Source organism: Sus scrofa, chromosome 1 (genome assembly GCF_000003025.6).
Source record: "Sus scrofa isolate TJ Tabasco breed Duroc chromosome 1, Sscrofa11.1, whole genome shotgun sequence".
NCBI lineage: Eukaryota > Metazoa > Chordata > Mammalia > Artiodactyla > Suidae > Sus > Sus scrofa.
Window position 1 is genome coordinate 255,103,493 of NC_010443.5, and position 20,317 is coordinate 255,123,809.

The following is a 20,317-nucleotide window of genomic DNA, read 5'->3' on the forward strand; positions in this document are numbered from 1 at the left end:
GGGGCTCAAACAACAGAATTTTGTTTTCTCGTAGTTGTAGAAGCTGGAAGCCTGAGATGAAGGTGTCAGCAGAGTTGGGGTTTTTGTGGCCTCTCTCCTTGGCTTGTGGATGGCTGTTATCTCCCCGTGCCTTCACATGGTCTTCCCTTTGTGTCCATGGGCAAGTCTGTGTCCTCATTTCCTCTTCTTACAAGGACACAAGTCACAATGGATTAGGATTTACCCTGAAGCTCTCTTTTTCCTACCTTAATTTTTTTTTTATTTTTATTTTTAGGGCCACACTTGCAGCACATGGAAGTTCCCAGGCTAGATGTAGAATTGGAGCTACAGCTGCCAGCCTATACCACAGCCACAGCAATGCAGGATCCGAGCCAGTCTATGACCTTACACCACGGTTCACGGCAACACCGGATCCTTAACCCACTAAACGAGGCCAGGGATCAAACCTGTGACCTCATGGATACTAGTCTGGTTTGTTACCACTGAGCCACTACTGGAACTTCTGTATTTAACTCTTTAATGACCTCATCTTCCAATATGGTTAGGTTTTGAGGTGCTGAGGTTAGGACATCAATGTATGAATTTTGGGGAACATAATCCAGCCCACGATAGCATGCTCTCAATTAATGTTAGATACTTCTTCCCCTACCTCTGAGTGGTAAAAACCCACATGTCGCAATTCCAGATGGGATTTCTCACCTCTCCTAACTATTCCACGAGAACTAGTTTGTCTCATCGATAACCTCCCCGAAGGATGTCTGTTCACGCCTCACTCTGTAAATAACAATAACAGCAAGACAGTCAGTGATGCTATCCCAACACCGCGGACATATGCCTGACAAATCAGTTGAATAACCTTTCTTTAATTTAATCCAACGGCAGTAATTTTCTGGAGCACACCATTACAAGGCAGCAGTATGATCTCCAGGGCTTTGGGATGCCTAATTAAAAGGCAGTGTAGCAAGGAGGAGATTGCAGTTACATCTCAGAATCACATCGTTCGGATTGGGGAGTTGAAGGAAAGGCATTGTTTTTTTTTACTGAACTGTGAGGAGGTTGGGCAGGGAGATTAGGGCGGCCTCTGTTGGTCACATGGAAAAGGTAAGTCAAGGTCATTCCTTTTTCCTTACAGGTGATCATGGGTTAGGAAGGCCTGCTCAGGGGCTCAGATGGTCATTGGCTGAGGAATTTCAGGGAGAGCTGATCGTTTTCAGCATTAACTCATTCAGCAGCACCTTCTTATTGAGCCTGCATTAGGTGCTGCTGATGGTGAATGTAATAATAAAGACAACTGACATTTATAAAAATCTCTAAATGGCAGGTTCTTGACGTGGGGCTTGTGCTTCAGTGTATCTGTGAGGTCCCTGCAGTTGTGCACATATTTCTTCTGTGTGTGTGTGTGTGTGTGTGTGTGTGTGTGTGTGTGTGTGTATCAATGTTTTGTTTCTCTAAATCCTGTGGTCCATGACTGAAAAAGACGAAGACCACCCTATCCCAAGTCACACTTGCTTCTATTTATTGAGAGCCTATTCTGAATCTGTTGCTATCCTCATCTAACACTCATGTCAAGTCTTTCCGCATCATCCCTGTTTAATGGACAAGAAAATTGAGACTGGGCATCTAAGCCTTTAAGAGGCACAGCCTGGATTTTGTCCATCCATGCAACAAACATTTATTAATACACACCAAGTGCCATGCGTTGGTCTAAGAAGTGGGGATGCAGTAAAAAACAAAACAGAAAAAGTCTCTGTTCTCATGGAGTGTACATGCTAAGGAGATTTGACTCATCTATTCAGATTACAACTACTATGGAGTTCCCATCGCGGCGCAGCAGAAACGTATCTGACTAGGAACCATGAAGTGCGGGTTCGATCCCTGGCCTCGCTCAGCGGGGTAAGGATCCAGCATTGCCGTGAGCTGTGGTGTAGGTTGCAGATGTGACTCAGATCCCACGTTGCATGGCTGTGGTGTAGGTCGGCAGCTGTAGATCCAATTCGACCCCTAGCCTGGGAACTTCCATATGCCGAGGGTGTGGCCCTAAAAAAAAAGAGAGAGAGAGAGAGAGAGAGATTACAACTACTGGATTGAAACATGCTATTATGGTATTTCTTTATGTTAATATGATAACATGGAACAGTTATAAACTGCCGCAATGATACTGCCTACACAGCAACCACAAAATTTCAGAGGCATACAATACTAAACACTGATGTGGTGGGTAGGCTGAGTGGTTCTGCTGATCTGAGTGGGCTTGGCTGATTTTGGCTAGGCTCACCCATGCGCCTGTGGTCAGCTGGCAAATCAGCTGGAGTCTGGCTGGCTTTGCTGACCTGGGCTCAGAAGACTCTTCTCTGCTCCATGTGGTTGCTCAGCCTCCAGTCGGCTAACTCGAAGCGGCTCTTTTGCTGGAGGCAGCAATCCAAAAGAGAGAAAGAACAGAACCATGTTTCCACCGTTTTCTTTGGCAAACCAAGTCCCAAAGCCTGACCAGATTCAAGGTATGGGGCAGGAGGAGTAAACTCTACCCCCTGATGAGAGGAATTGGCAAGCACACTACAGCGGCCATGGATACAGGGAAGGGAACACCTGGGACTATTTTTGCAATTGATCTACATAGAAGCTGTAGTGGATTGAATACTGTCTGCATCCCCGCCCCCCTCCAAATTCTTGGGCACCCTGAACTTCAGAACTGGAACCTGGTCTTTGCAGATGTAATTAAGCGAAGGATCCTAAGATGAGATCACCCCGAATTTAATTTAAGTTGGACCCTAAATCCAATGTGTGGTGCTCTTATAAGAGAGAAAAGAAGGAGATTTGACACCCGGAAGAAGGCCAGAGGCCAGGGGAGGACAGCGGCAGAGGTTGGAGTTTTAAGCTGCCAGCAGCAAAGTAATGCCATGGGTGGCCAGCAGCCACCTTGGAAGCTAGAGAAAGGCCTGGAATGGAGTCTCTCCCAGAGCATCCAGAAGGAAACCACCTCGCCAATGCCTTGATTTTGGACTCCTGGCCTCCCAACCAGGAAATAATAAATTTCTTTCCTTTTAAACCACTCCGTGTGTAGTCATCTGTCACAACAGGCAGAGGAAAGACACAAAGTTGCTGCATTGCAGGTATTACCATATTTGACTCTCCCTGTTTTAGAGATGGGACACTGAAGTCAAAAGAGTATGACGATTCGCTGGGGGCCCCTCCCTAAGATAGGTGGTGGAGGGACTCAAATTCGAGCAGCCTGGGGTGGGCAGGACTTCTCACACTGAAATATGCCCAGGAATCTCCTGGGCCTCTGTTACAATGCAGATCTCCGTGGTCGGGTGGGGGTCAGGTGGGGTCAGGTGGGGTGGGGTGGGGTAGAGCAGGGTCCTGTGCTTCTCATAGGCTCCCTGGTGATCCCAGTGCTGTGGTACAGGGACCCTCACCTGAGCAGCGCAAGTGCAGCGGCTGATGTGCACCTGGCCCGGGAGATCTAGATTCAAGGTTCTCATTCTGGATTCTCGCTCCACTCTGGCCTCGCTCTGTTACCGGAGGCAAGGGAATGTAAAGTGAGGATGATAATCCATGCCCTCAGCCTAAATGAGGTCATGGGGGGAGGAGGGATGAGCAGTGCCAAGCCCATGGAAGGTTTTCAGGGACAGTTTCCCTTTCTCTGGGTCTCCGTCTCAGATTCATGGATGCAGTATGGCTTCATGACTAAGAGCAAAGCATGGGCCAGAGACTCAGATGGACCTTGGATGAAACCCTTACTCAGCTACCTCTGAAAGCCTCAGTTTCTGCGTCTGTAAAATGGACCTAAACATCGTTCCTCTCTTCCTTGTGGAGTCTCTTTGAGGACTCAGTGAGGTAAAGCATGTAACGTGCTCAGCACAGTGCCCCTCACATGGTTTGTCCTCAATAACGGCCCTATAAACATAATGTCATTTAATTAATATGTTATTATATTATCTTTGCAAAATCAAAATGAGATAATAAACTTGGAAGTTCTGTATAAATCCTCAAGGCAGCAAAGAAATGGGAAGCTAAATGGTCTCAGGTGATGTAGGATGGATTCCTCTTGGCTGCTTTTTGGGCTTTTTTTTTTTTTTTTTTTTTTTTTTTGTCTTTTTGCCATTTCTTGGGCCGCTCCTGCAGCATATGGAGGTTTCCAGGCTATGGGTCTAATCGGAGCTGTAGCTGTCGACCTACACCAGAGCCACAGCAATGCGGAATCCGAGCCACATCTATGACCCACACCACAGCTCATGGCAACACTGGATCCTTAACCCACTGAGCAAGGCCAGGGATGGAACCCGCAACTACATGGTTCCTAGTCGGATTCGTTAACCACTGTGCCACGATGGGAACTCCCCCTTTTTGCTGTTTTGACTCCTCCCTTCAGGAAGCTATTCAGGAAGGAGGGTGCCCAGGGCCCAGCACGGAGCTGAGAGGGCAGGTCCTAGAAAGGGAGGCTCAGCAAAGCAACGGTTCCCTGTTCCCCTAACCTCTGCTCACGAAGGGGAGTTAGACCCTTGCCCTGCGATGAGGTGGCCACTCAGATGGAGGGACATGAATGGGAAGCAGAGGGGCACCTAACTCCACATGGGAGCTGGAAGTCAGGAAAGGCTTGCTGGAGGAGACGGTGCCTGAGCAGAACCTTATAGGGACAGGCAGGCAAAGAGAGCTGCTCAAGACGGCACTCTGTAATCAAAGCCTCGCTGCTTCATGAGTCTTCAGGAAAGAGTTGGGGGGTCTGCCACATCAGGAAGGAGGAAAAAAGCAAACCAGACCAAGGTCGTCATTTCTTTTGCAGAAACCCCATGCAACCAATCAACTTCAGCAAAGAAGTTCCACCGCAGTAGTGAGCAGGGAACTGCAGATTGAAACAGCAGCAAGACATCATTTCCCACCTTTCAGATTGGCAAAAAATCAAGATACTGACATTACCAAGTATTGGCAAGAGTGTGATGCAAAAGGTAACGCCTACAGGACTAGTGGGAGTGTAAAGTGGCACGACCACTGTGGGAAACTACTTGGCACTCTCTAGGAGACTTGAAGACATGCCCAATCTATAATCCAGCAGCTCTATAGCTTGATGTATTCCCCGGAGGAACTTTTGCATATTTGTACCAAAAGTGTGTTGGTTAGTTTCTGCTGCATAACAAACCACCCCCAAATGCAGTGCCTTAGATAGCAATCATTTACTTAGCTCACACTTCTGTGGGTCAACTGGGTAGTTCTTCTGATCTGGCCCAGCTTGATTGATCTCAGGTGGGCTCTGTCATGTAGGAGTGGGCAGTTGGAGGGTCAGCTGGCAGCTGGAAGAACTAGAATAGCTTCACTCACATGTTTATTGGTTCATTGACTGGGGTGAAAGGAGTGACCAGGCCACACGTCTCTTAACACCCTTGCCTGGAACAGAAGCATCCCTAATGAATGGGAGCTGTCATCATGCTTGCCTGCAGGATGAACTGATAACATGGTTTGAGGATGGGGAAAGACAGCCTTAGAGGTTTTATTTTTTTCTTTTTGTTTTTTATTTCATTTTTTTAGGGCTGTGCCCACAGCATATGGAAGCTCCCAGGCAGCTGCCAGCCTATGCCACAGCCACAGCAACATAGGATGCAAGAGTCACTTTTGCAACCTACACTGCAGCTTAAGGCAACACTGGATCCTTAACCCACTAAGTAGGGCCAGGGCTCAAAACCTCCATCCTCATGGATACTAGTCAGGTTCATTACCACCGAGTCCCAATAGGAACTCCACCCTCTTTTTTAAAATAATAACTATATTAAAGTATAATTCATGTGCTATACAATTCACCGACTTGAACTTAACAAGTCAATAGTTTTAAATGTATTCACAGAATTATGAAATCATCACCATGGTCAATCTTAGAACATACTCAGTCACACCAAAGAGAAAGCCCATACCCTTTGGCCATCAACACTTCCCCCTACCCCGCTCAAAATCCCCTATCCCCCTAAGCCTTAGGCAACCACCAATCTACTTCCTGTCTCTAGAGATTTGCTCTGGATATCTCATATAGATGGAGTCCTATACTATGTGGCTTTTGTGACTGGCTTCTTTCACTTTGTATAATGTTTTCAAGGTTCCATGCTACATTAGCACTTTATTCCTTGTTTATGACTTAGTAATATTCCATCATTTGGAGGACAGCCTGCATTTTGTTTCTCCATCCATCAGTTGAGGTACATTTGTATTGTTTCTACCTTTCAGCTATTATGAGTGATGTTGATTGAAACATTCATGTTGGGTGTTTGTGTAGACATATGTTTTCATTTTCATTTCTCTTAGGACCAGAACTTCTGGGTCATCTAGAGACTCTATATTTAACCATTTGAAGAACTACTTGATGTTTTCCAGAGAGATGCCACAAAGTCTTAGAGAGTCTTATAGCCCTCAAGTGTTCTTCTAAGCTGATATCTGTTTGCATAACTTTTAATTCCTTCTTTGCTATTCTTGCTTGTTTTGTTTCTTGCTGGCTTTTTACAAACCAGGATTCAGATGTGATATGGCTTCAGGCCCAGTTAAGCTAACAGTGTTTGGACAGCTCTGACTGTGCCTCCTGCCGGCCTCTGAGGCCCCTGGCTCCCTCACCTACAGGTTTTCATAGGACTCCCAGAGAATCTTTATGTTTCCAGTTCTACTTCATTTCTGTTCACTCTCTTATAGAGGCTTCCAGACTCCCACTCCTCTGCCAGGCCACTAAGGAAGGGCCTAGAAGTCAGCAAAACAACCTCCACTTCTTGCTGGTGACTAAGGCAGGATCAGAGGAGGGAGTTTGTGATTTAAAAAAAAGTTGGGGTGTTCCCGTTGTGGCTCAGTGATTAATGAATCCAACTAGGAACCATGAGGTTGTGGGTTCAATCCATGGCCTCACTCAGGGGGTTAAGGATCTGGCGTTGCCGTGAGCTGTGGTGTAGGTCGCAAAACGCGGCTCCGATTCAGCATTGCTGTGGCTGTGGTGTAGGCAGCTACAGTTCTGATTAGACCCCTAGCCTGGGAACCTCCATATGCCATGGGTGCACCCCTAGAAAAATAGAATAAAATTTAAAAAGTTGGAGTTCTCATTGTGGCTCACCAGTAGCGAACCCAACTAGTATCCCTGAGGACACAGGTTCAATCCCTGGCCTTGATCAGTGGGTTAAGGATCCAGCGTTGCCCTGAGCTATGGGTATAGGTCACAGACGCAGCTCAGATCCCAAGTTGCTATGGCTGTGGTGTAGGCCAGCAGCTACAGCTCCAATTAGACCCCTAGCCTGGGAACTTCCATATGCTGCAGATGTGGCCCTAAAAAGACAAAAAAAAAAAAAAAAAAAAGTTGATAGACTTGAAACAAAAATCCAAGGGTTTTTTCCTTTCTTTTTTTTTTTTTAGTATACATGCAATGCAGCTTATTGTATAAAAATTAGAAAATAGATTTAATTCAAAAACATAAAAACACATTTTTTTAAAAAAGATCACCCACAATTTTATCACATGTGGAAAACTAATGTTGATGTTTTGGTTTATAATTTTTATTCATTTAATTATTCATTAATGTATTCAGTAAATGTTTATCGGGTATCTACTAATTTCCAAGTACTTTACTAAACCCTGGAGACATTTTTCTTTGCATAGGTATACTTGTAAATATACACATCTTTCTTTACAAAACAAAAGGTCATCCTACACACATACTTTTATCACTTGAATTTCTCTATCATTCCTACAATTTGTTGTGAATCCCTTTCTATGACCAACATTATCATTTTCAATGAATGCATAGAATATGCTATGATTTATTTAAGCAATCCCGTTTTGTACACATAGATTATTTTTAACTTCCCCTATTATCAATGTAGCTATAATCATCTTTTTATCTTCTCAGTTCTCCAGATAAAGTTGTAGAAATATAGCTGCTGGGTCCAAAGGTATATTCTTTTTTTTGAAAGGCTGTTATTGGTACATTTTGCCAATTCATTCTTCAAGAAAACGGTACAAGCATGACCTCCCACCAGCAGTGTATGAGTACCTATTACCCACCCCTCAGGGACATTCTACTAAGCCCTGGGGAGTTTATTCTTTTTATTCTTTCTCCAATGTGAAATGTAAAAGTGGTTTTATTAGTTTCCTGGGGCTCTTCTTACAAAGCGCCACTAACTGTGAGATTGAAAATAATAGAAACTTATCGCATCACCGTTCTGGAGGTGACTGCCCAAAATCAAGGTGTTGGCGAGACCACACCCCCTCTGAAAGCTGTAGGAGAATCCCTCCTTTTACCAGCTTCTGGGGACTTGCTGGCCATCTTTGGTCTTCCTTGGCTTGCAGCTTCCTCACTCCAGCCTTCACCTTCATCATCAAGTGGCTTTCTTCCTGTATCTCGTCTTTGCACAGCCATTGTATAAGGACACTGTTCATACTGGATTAGGGACCCCTCCCACTCCAGTGTGACTGTAACCACATTTTAACTGACCTTATCGGCAATGACCCTGCTTCCAAATGAGATTAAATTCTGAAGTGCGAGGGGGGGGGGTTGATTTCAACATGTCTTTTTTAGGGGGCATGGAGCGGGGATGGATACTATTCAACCCATAACAATGGTGTTACATACTTTGGGGGTTTTCTTTGTCTGTTCATTCTTATGGACGCACCCATGACATACGGATGGTCCTGGGCCAGCTGTGGCAACACAGGATCCTTTAACCCACCTGCACCTCCTCAGTGACCCAAGTTAGATTCTGAACAGACTGCACCATGGCAGGAACTCCGGGGGGGGGGGTTGTTTTGTTTTTGGTTTACTGGTAAAATTGAGTGTTTTTCCATATGTACCTTGGGCCATTTCCCCACAGGAGTGTTGGTCTTTTCCTTATTTATAAAACCATTTATACAATAAAAAATTTCAGACTGAAACTGCAGGTTTTTCTGTTTTACAATTTCAAACACAGCAAGATCTGTCTGGACTTTGGGGTACTTGTGAAATTGCCAGAGTATGCAGCTTGCCTTGGGTGCAGCTCTCTGCCACCAGCATAATGAGACTGTCCCAGATGGAAGACAATGTGACTTTGTGGCTTCTACGTTAGTCGAGATAACTGATTATGCCCCCTAAAACATGACCTCAGGTATCACAGAAGTGTATCTCTTGCACAGACCATGTGTCCGCTGCAGGTTGGCCAAGATGCTGGCCACATCACTATTCCAAGATCCAGGCTGCCGGAGGAGCTCCCATCTTGGACATCAGGGTCAGAAACAGAAACCGTGCTGTAGTTTTAACAGAGAGAATTTAATACAGGGCTTGTTTTACTGAGGACCAGTGGACTGGAAAGTCAAAGGGAACAGCAGGGTAATGCGGAGAGGGCAACTTCGAGGAGCAAAGACCACGCCAAGGTTTGGTGGAGCAGAGGGAAGGGATTGGGAATAGTCAAACCTAGGGACTCAGAAGTGGGGCCACACAGAGCTGGTGCCCAGACTTCTGGGGAGGGGATGCCCCCTGGCACCTCACAGGGGGTGCAGTGAAGCTGGCTCTGGGAGGGCTGAACACCTGGAGATTGGAGCCAACTGTTAGTGCAGGACCTGAGGGCTATCACCATGGCAGCCCTGACAGGATCAGCAGGTGAACTGGAGTGAGCAAGACCCCCTCTCCTGTCTTCCAGCCTTGCATGGTGCTCTGAATGCCCATTCATGCTGTCTTTTTTTTTTTTTTTTGCCTTTTCTAGGGCTGCTCCCGCAGCATATGGAGGTTCCCAGGCTAGGGGTTGAATCGGAGCTGTAGCCACCAGCCTACCCCAGAGCTGCAGCAATGCCTACACCACAGCTCACAGCAATGCCAGATGCTTAACCCACTGAGCAAGGCCAGGGATCGAACCCGCAACCTCATGGTTCCTAGTCGGATTCAATAACCACTGCACCATGACGGGAACTCTCATTTATGCTGTCTTAGTTTGGGCAGCTATAACAGAATACCGTGGACAGTGTGGCTTAAACCATAGAAACTTACTTCTCGCAATGCTGGAGGCTGTGCCTCAAGTCTGAGAGGCTCTTCTCTGCAGCCCAGCCTGCCTGGCAGTCTCTTTCACCAGGACCCCAGGCAAGTACAGCTCGCTTTAAGCCCCAGAAGGTTTGTTTGTTGGTTGGTTTTCCCCAAGCCCCCTACATCAGCAGCCTTGAATCCGTGTCAGCTCCTGGCAAATTCTGGCCTTAATCTGAGAGTGCATCTTAGATTTCCACCTGGTTGGGAACTATCTTTTTCTCTTTTTTGCCAGCCAAGTCCTGAGATTCAGTGAGAAGTTGGAGAGACCCCATTACGGGTTGCTTGTTGGCTGCCATTTTTTGGCCATTTCTTGACTCCTAGTCTGTGACTCTAACTTGTGGGGACCCTGGTTTGCAGCCTCCTTAGGACATCCCTTCTGTAACTCTCCTAAGAAGCTTGAGGTTGTGTGAATTTCCCAGGGTTACTGTCACAAATCACTGCAGCTTGTTGACCTCACACAGCGGAAATGGATTCTCTTACAGTTCTGGAGGCTAGACGTCCAAAACCAAGGAGAACGTAAAGGAAAAAAAATTTTTTTAATAAACTAGAAGGAGTTCCTATTGTGGCACAACAGAAAAGAATCTGACTAGTATCCTTGAGCATGCGGGTTTGATCCCTGGCCTTGCTCAGGGGGTTAAGGATCCGGCGCTGCCATGAGCTGTGGTGTAGGTTGCAGACACGGCTCAAATCCCAAATTGCTGTGGCTGTGGTGTAGACTGGCAGCTGCAGCTCTAATTCAACCCCTAGCCTGGGAATTTCCATATGCTGTGGGAGTGGCCCTACAAAGAAAATAAACAAACAAACAAACAAAATCAAGGAGAATGGGTCCCCGGAAGGCTCTCAGGAGGAATCCTTCCTTGCCTCTTCGGAGTGTCTGGTGGCTGCCTGCAATCCTTGGCATCCCTTGGCTTGGAACTGCATCCCTCCATCTCAGCCTCCATCTTCATGTGTCTCTTCCCTTGGTCTCCGAGTGCGTCCTCTTCTCTTCTTAGAAGGACACCAGTAATTGGACTGAGGGCCCATCCTCAATCCAGGATACATCCTCAATCCAGGATACTTTCATTACACCTCAGCAAATAACCTATTTACATGTCATGTCACTTTCTGAGGTTCCAGGCAGTCGTGGATTTAGGGGGATACTATTCAACCCGTGTGTGGGGGCAGAGTGTCTCTGGGACTCACTCGAAGCTCGAAATCCCTTTGTGGCTCCATGATTTCTTTTCGGGATGCTGTGGAGCACCTTGGCCTCAGACCCCAACTCTACAGCAAGACCCCCATGGTGACAACAGGCAAGTGTCTCTCCTGCTGCTGGGATTGTACTTAAACCTCAAATCCAGAGATAAGTTCGTTGAGAACAAATCTCTTTGCTTTTACAGCACCACACACATCCATGGATGTTGGCAGTAACTGACTGTTCAAAGCCTTTTTTTTTTTTTTCTTTTTCAGCCGCCCCCACAGCATATGGAAATTCCCAGGCCAGGGACCATCTATGCCACAGCTGCAGCAATGCTGGATCCTTAACCCACTTCGCCAGGCCAGGGATCAAACCGGCGCCTCCACAGAGACAAGCCTGATCATTAACCCACTGCACCACGTGGGAACTCCAAGCCAATTATTTTAGAAAGTGTTTTTATTTTCCATATGCTGTGGATTCTCCCCAAAGCCTCAGCCTTAGGCAGCTTTGTGTAGCAAGGCTGGTGCAGCTGGTCAATTGAGCGCCTGGGTAAGCGGCTCCATCCCCCAAGCTACACCCAGAGGAAGCGCGGTCATTTGCAGACAGAAGGCCCAGAACCATGTGGTCCCACCAGACTGTGGGCTCTCAAAGGACAGAAAACATGTCTTATTCCTTTCCACGTACACAGGACTCTTTCCAGCCGCAGCACTTGCTCAGCTGACTTTGGTCCAGTCCCCACAAACACGCTTTGAGAGGAAGGTTTGCGGGCACGTGCGTCAGGTTGGAAGTACTCCCAGGGAGACTCAGGGAGTAGAAAGAGCAGATGGGGAAGAGGAGGAGGGCCAGCAAGCAGGGTGCCCTGCTGGGGAAGCCGAGTGAAGCGCCCAGGGTGCAAAACATGTGGAGATTCGGGGATGAACCCGAGAATGACTGTCCCCTTAAATGCTGCTCCCCACTGCCTCATCTGCCTCGCCCTAGTCCCAGCCCTGTGGGCAAGAATGTGATTTCAGACAAAATCCCACAGAGGGCAGCTTCAGCCTGATCCTGGGGGTGCCAGGAACCCTGGAGTGTAAGTTACACCTCAGTTTTCCTAATTAGCGGCCATGGGTCTGGGGCTTTCGGACTTCTGTACTCCAAAATCATTTGTAAAGTCACCCTGGCAGTTTTGAGGAGGTAAATTCCCAAGGACAGTCCTAAAAAGAGCCACAGATATTGGCTGTTGGGAGAGAAGACACACCCAAGGAGAGGGCGTGGGGCAGAGAAACAGTAAGAAGGGGTCTGGGCAGGCCATTGATGATATGCCTCACTAATGTTTGTTGAGTGAATGAATGAAGGAAGGAGAACATTTAAGTGTGAATTAACAATTGAATACATGGGAGTTTCCATCGTGGCTCAGCAGAAACGAATCTGACTAGTATCCATGAGGACACAGGTTCGATCCCTGGCCTCACTTAGTTGGTTAAGGATCTGGCGTTGCTGTGAACTGTGGTGTAGGTCACAGATGTGGCTCAGATCTGGTATTGCCGTGGCTGTGGCATAGGCAGGCGGCTACAGCTCCGGTTAGACCCCTAGCTGGGAACCTCCATATGCCATAGGTTCAGCCCTAAAAGACAAAAAACAAACAAAAACAATTGAATACATAAATGAATGCACTGAAAGTTGAGAATTGTCATAAAAACTCTGTCTTTCAGCCACCTCTGAGCCCCCACCCAACTTGGCCATTGGATTGCGTGGAGCTAATGTCTATTTAAAGCTGGTAGCAAGCACAGGGGTGGATGTTCTTATAGTAAAGAGCAGGAAATTTCCCATCACTGGTGGGTATCCAGAATGCCCAGGGCATGAGCCTAACACTGGTGGACATAACTGCCCCAGAGAGAGACCGGAAGAGTGTCCTTCCCTTCCCTGGGCGCACCCCCCGAGATAGGAAAAGGGAACAAGAAACGCAGTTCCTGGCTGATTAGTGCCCTGAACCCTGGGCTTTTGCCCCCCAATTTTTCCACCCTGCCCTCTAACTAGGGCTCCACAAAGCAGCCCAGCGTATTGTATCACAGTTTAAATCTCATCACATCTCCCTGCTGATTCTCATCCCAAAATATGTATTCATTTGATGGCTCAGAATAATTGCCTCGGTCCCCAGCCTCTGAGACTGGGAGTGCAGAGCAGCAGCTAATTCCCATCCTTGACCAGCTCTCCTGCTGCCAGAGGCTCAGTGGTGGTCCCAACAGCTCTGGGGGCAACATGAGATACTCCAGCACTCTGCCCAGTGCAGCCCCCTTCACCCCAGAACCACTTTTCCTGTCCACACTCTCACTTTCTGTCAGGGGCATCCTCACTGTTCTAGTGACCCAGGCTGAAGACTGAGGGTCATCTATTAATTCATTCAACCACTTACTGAGCACCCACTTTGGACCAAGCTCTGATCCTGCCCTATAGCTATATGGTAGGTGATCTATACATGAGTGCCTCTACAGTAGCAGGCATAGTTAAAGCTTTAAATAAATGCTTGTTAGATGGATAAATGGATGGACAAACCCATAGGTGGATGGATAAATGAATGCATGGATGGATGGATGCATGGATGGATAGAATGGTAGGTTTGTTTGTGATGCCTCATCTGTATTCTGTACACATTCCCTGTGACTAGATGGGGCTGAACTTGACCCCACCACACTCTTCTGCATGGCCATGTGTCCCAGACCTAGCTAATCAGGCTCTTTCAAACTTCCAGCAACTGAAACTGGTTTCAGGCAAGGACAAGTAACATGAGCCAGATCCAGGTGCTCTCCTGGATTTTTCAGCTGGGGTGAGCAGTAGACAATTTCTCTCCCCTGGATTGCTAGGCTTAGTGTCTACTTAGGGCTGTCGAATGTTCCTTTAGTTGCCACAAGAAGAGAGCCTGACTGAAGGATGGGAAGCTGAGAGGTGGGAGAAGGGAAAAAGGAAAGGAGAGAGAGAGGAGGAGGAGGAAGACAGACACTCGAAGACAACATTTAAGCCCCCGGTGTGGGAAGACAGTTGAACTCTTGGACTTTATAGGTGTACATGAGCCAATGACTTCCCTTCCTTTGACTTAAGGCAGCTTGAGTTCTATTTCATTTACTTATAACCAAGAGAATCTTGTCAGTGCAGAGTGAGGGAGTGAATAAATGAGGGAATACATGATTGAATGAATGAATGAGCTCCATAAATATCAAACTAAACAATGTTTTTTCCTCCCTTGAGAGTTAGACCTGCAAATATAAGGATTTAATTAGATGTTCCTGGTTTCCACTGGGGCTTATCTGATTGCGTCTATTATGCCTGGTGTTGACTCTAACTCTGGAAATGTGAAAAGGAGGGAATAGCCCACGAAAATTAATGAAGTTCTGGGGCAGGCATTCAGCTCTGACTGCAAATTCCAGACTGTAGAACTTATTATAAAAGGAGGACTGAAACTGAAACCAATGAAATGAAAAATTCTCCCAAAGCCTTCTTCCCCACCCTCCCACCTCCATTCAAACCAAAGGAGTGGGATCAGGTGGGCATACAAATCTGACCATACATACATACTGCCCTGTCTCCCCCCCCCGGCCCCAGCTTCCAAAACTTTATCTCCATGCAGAACTTTTGAAGGGCTCCTTAATAATTGACAATAAGCACAGCCTGAGGGTTCATGGTAGGCTTCCCAGTTGTGGGAAAGCCGGAGCTGCAGCCTGTGGACTGGGAAGAATCCAGGTCCAGAAAGGTGGGCGGGGCTTCATAGACATAGAAACAGCCCAAGTCAGGTCACCAAAAGGTGAGTACAGGTAGTGGGAATGGTCAGAGATGAGGTTGGAGAGGTTGCAGAGGCCAGCCCACAAAATCCCTTGTAAATCCAGTATTTGTGTTTCCTTAATTGTCTCATTGTGATTTTCAGAACTTGGTGTTTCTGTGATTGTTCTACATGGAACATCTGTAAATGGGAGATCCTGCAGGTGCTTTTAAACCATACTGGCCCCAGGGCCCCACTGCAGACCCACTTAAGAGAGGATCCGTTTGTTCAGGTGAAGTTCTTACTCTGAATCTGTGTCAAACGCCCCAGGGATTTGGATGCTCATGAAAGTCTACAAACTGCTCCTATAGTTGATGAGAGAGTGTATCAGTTAAGACCGAGTCTGATTTCAATTAGAAGAAACCGAGATGCAATTACTTAACCAAACAGAGATTGATTTTCCTTGTGTAGGAAAAGAAGTCTGGAGCTAGACAGTCCTGGGTTACTGAGGCTGCTCCAGGAAGTCATCAAGAAAACAGCCTTCGTCTAGCTTCCTGCTCTACGAATCTTAATATATGACATTCAGCTCCCTTGTGTCAAGATGATTCCTCCTTCTGCAGTCTTCCGTGTGTCATATAGAAAGAGGGAAGAGAAAAGGTGCTTAAAGCCATCCCTTTCTACCCATGGCTTCCCTAGAAACCCCACCACATAGACTTCTGTGCTTATAGCCAGGTTGATCAGAACCTGGCTATAAGGCTTTGAGAGAGTCTGGAAAATAAGATTTTTTTTTTTTCAACTGAACAATTGAGCAATTCGACCCCAAGCAAAATTGGGATCTGTTGGGAAGGAAGGCCAAATTGGGCATTATGTTAATAGGTTGGAGATTGTATAGGGAGCCATGGAGGACCAGACTCACGGATAGAGGTCAACCATCCTGGCTGCAGGGTAGAGAATGAGATGACAATGGACAAGGCAGAAGCAGGGGTCCAGGGGAGGCTGCTGCAGCCCATCAGGTGAACGATGACAATGATCTATGCGGGGTCAAGGCTATGTGGATGAATTACTTAGCAGATGAAGTTGACAAAACTTGATTTATGGGCTCAGAATAGGGAGATGGGCAGGATGGCAGATGATACCGAACAAAGAAAAGGAAAAAAAGGAAACATCCAGGATGTCAGTAAGGTTCTGGCTTCAATCCCTGAGAGGATGAGGCCATTTATAAATGAGTTTTCCGCCACAGAAAGGGGAGCATTTAGTTTGAGACAAACTGCCTTGTCGGGAAATATAAAATCTCAGCATCTTGGGTGGGGGTTCAAACTCCTGGAGTTTATGTGATTGACAAGGAACGTAAGGTAGGAAAAGCAGTGGACACAGAGCTTAGGTACCTCACACCAAGACGGCTTAGACTACCACAACGAAGTAGCACCATTTTTAATTTTTTTGAAACCTTGGGCCAAGAGGAAGGGGAAGCAGAATGCTCCAGCTTCCACCCTCTCTGGGGTCCAGGAGCCACCAAATGGCTGCCACTTCCTCTGGGCAGCCATCTAAGATCCTGTCCACCTCTGGAATGAAAAAGCAATGAATAATAAGAGCTAACACTGAGTGTTCACTCAAAGAGATCTACTAAGCGTGTTACACATCTCATCTTGTTGAATTCACACAGCTGCTCTCTCTCCACTTGGCAAAACAGGAAACCAATGCAGAATAAAATAGCTCAAGAAATCAAATGACTTGCCCAAGGACACACAGTCAGTCATGGTAAAAACCATTCGGTGAACCCAGGTTTGACTCCAAAAGTTCTAAATCTTAATCACTGTGCAACACAACTTCTTAGCCCTAAGTATTTTTCTACAACAAGTTCCAATAATTTATGTCTTTGTCTTACATGCCCTGTTGAGGATGCAGTCATCTGAGAATGGAACGTTATCTTAGACCTTCTTTCTTAGTACTTGCTGAATAAAGGAATTAACGCAGACCCCAAATGATGGCCTAGGTTTAGGTGCAAACATGCTTGCTGAACGTCATAGACTCTTTTGGATCCCATCGACCCTAAAACAGCCTTCAGGGCCAGACTTAGTCCTTTTTAGTGCATAGATATTTGTGAAATTTCTATTTGTGATTATCTTGTTTTCCGAGATGAAAAAGGGGGTGAACGACCATTTGTTAATGAACAGTAAGTACTATTTTGTGAAATCAGGGTACCAGCAGTCACTGCTGATTCAAGCATAAGAATTTTGGTTCTTAATGACAATAAAACCACTTTTTCTTCTTTTTCCCTTTTTTTTTCTTTCTTTCTTTTTTTTTTTTCTTTTTAGGGCTGCACTTGCAACATATGGAGGTTCTCAGGCTAGGGGTCCAATCAGAGCTATAGCTGGCCTACACCACAGCCACAGCAACATCAGATCCAAGCCGTGTCTGCGAGCTACACCACAGCTCACAGCAAGGCTGGATCCTTAACCCACTGAGTGAGGCCAGGGATTGAACCTGAAACCTCACGGTTCCTAGTCAGGTTTGTTAACCACTGAGCCATGAAGGAAACTCCATAAAACCACTTTTTCTTAAGATAAAGCAATGTAAGTGACTCCTGCTTCTTAAAAACACATTTGGAGCATTAATGCGCCCACAGGACATAAGTATCTGCTCCACTAGGCCAGGATGGGACAGAGGGGGGCAGACCCTAATTCTTTTCAAGTCGTGAAAGTTTCTGCTGTACGACAAAGTGATTCAGTCATACACTCATCCATTCTTTTTCAGATTCTCTTCCCTTAGTGATTGACGCAGGTGGGAAGGGAGCAGTCTTAAAGGAAGATGAAATATAGACTCTGTCTGAGGCTGCTGTAGAATACATTCTTCTTGTTCAGGTGACACATTGCCACCTGCCTCAAACTGCTGGCTTTCCTCAGGCCTCCAGTAGGACCCAGGCAGATGCCTGGTCCATAGTTATAAGCTTCACGTCATAAGCTGAGAGCATCCACATCAACACCGAGGGAAGGTGTCTGAAGGTCAAGAGTTGGAAATTTAGCAGATGGAGGGGCAAGGCCACTATTTCCTTCATTTTAACTGCATATCCCAAAGCAGTTTCTTTCCTTTTTGAAAGAGCTGAGTTCTCTATTCCATTTGCTTATATGCTTAGCCTGGGAAGGATTAGAATCAGCTCCTTCTTTCCTGCCCTGAATTCCTCTCACTAACTCAGACACTGACCTCCAGACTCATGTGAATGAAACTCTGGTTTGCTCTTCTGAATATCCTTGTTACATTAATTTAGGGGGCATAATAAATCTGGAGAGAAATACGTTGGTTGCAAATGCTAATTTGCTCGATGAGAATATCAATTAGATCTCCGAGGCACAGAAATTATGACTGTTTAAGATCTCAAAGGTCATTCTTAGCCTGCTCCAAAATAGGAGGCTGAGTAGTTATCTGCTGGGGAGGTCTGGCCTAGAGCAGTAAAGGTACAAATATTTCATACCACTGAAGTGTCGAGTACTGAGCTTGGGACTGAAGATTCGGGGGCTTAACAGATCCAAGAAACCCATCCATAGGTCATCCGCATCACCACCACCACCATCAATAGATATATATATTTTTGTCTTTTTGCCTTTTCTAGGGCCGCTCCCACAGCATATGGAGGTTCCCAGGCCAGGGGTCTAATTGGAGCTGTTGCTGCCAGCCTGCACCAGAGCCACAGCAATGCTGGATCCGAGCCACATCTGCAACCTACACCACAGCTCACGGCAATGCCAGATCCTTAACCCACTGAGCAAAGCCAGGGACCGAACCCACAACCTCATGGTTCCTAGTCGGATTCGTTAACCACTGAGCCACGAAGGGAACTCCCATCATCAATATTATTAATAATAGCTACAACAACAATGAAATTACCAAAAAAAATGATGGCTTCTACTTATTGAGCCATGAGGAAAGAACCACCTGAGAGAATTAGAAGGAACATTGCTGAGCTTTTACACAGGACTGGGAACAGCCCGTGTGGAACATTCTCATAATACTTGGGGCATGAGTAAGAGGACTACAAAGGATATTGTCTCATTAGTAAAGAAAATTAGCACTAGACTAAATATTGCTCTGGTCATGCTTAATAAAACTTAAAATAAAGCCCTGAAAGGATGAAACTGCTCCTAAGTAACTGAACCATATCCCAGAAAACTGGCTCAAAAATATATCTTAGGGAGGTCCCATCATGGCTCAGTGGTTAATGAGCTGGACTAATAGACATGAGGAGGCAGGTTTGATTCCTAGCCTCGCTCAGTGGGTTAAGGATCTTGCGTTGCCGTGAGCTGTGGTGTAGGTCACAGATGCAGCTCGGATCTGATGTTGCTGTGACTGTGGTGTAGGCCAGTGGCTACAGCTCCAATTTGACCCCTAGCCTGGGAACCTCCATATGCCATGGGTGAGGCCCTAAAAAGACTACATATATATATATATACACACACACACATATATATATGAAATATATTCTAAATAATCAAATTTGTTTAATACAACAATATGCAGTACACAACTTAGTAAAATTTACAATGTCTGGCATCCAATAAAAAATGACTAGAGATGGAGTTCCTCTTGTGGCTCAGCGCTAACAAACCCAACTAGTAGCCGTGAGAATCTGGGTTCCATCCCTGGCCTTGCTCAGTGGGTTAAGGATCCAGTGTTGCCGTGAGCTGCAGCATAGGTCACAGATGTGGCTCGGATCCTGCATTGCTGTGGCTGTGACTGTGGCCAGCAGCTGCAGCTCTGGTTGGACCCCTAGCCTGGGAACTTCCATATGCCACAGGTGCAGCTCTAAAAAAAGAAAAGAAAAAAAAAAAAAGACTAGGTATGCAAAAGCAGTAAAATAAGGAGAAAAATCCATTAAACCTGACCCAGAAATGACATAGATGATAGAATTAGGAGATAAAGACATTAAAATCATCATTATAACTTTATTACATGTGGTCTAGAAAGCAGAGGAAAGATTAGACATGTTAAACAGATACAAGGAAGATAGTTAAGAAAACAAAATACCCAAATTGAAGCCCTAGAGATGAAAACAACAATATTGGAGATAACAATACATCAGAAGAAATGCATGGCATATTATACAGCAGAGAAGATTGATGAACTTGATGGCCTAGCAATAGAAACTATCTAAGATTAAACAAAGAACATGCAAATCAATCTATTATGACAGATCAGTGGTTTTCTGGGGCTGAGAGTAACTGGAAGGGTTGGGAAGAGGAAACATTTGTAAGTGATGGGTGTGTTCATTTCTTAGTGGCAGTGCTGGTTTCACATGTATTTATATATATATATATATCAAAACATAAAATTGTATGCCTTGAGCATGTGCAGTTTCTTATGTCAATTATACCTCTATAAATGTTTTACAAAACAAGTTTCTAGAGGTCGCAGAGCT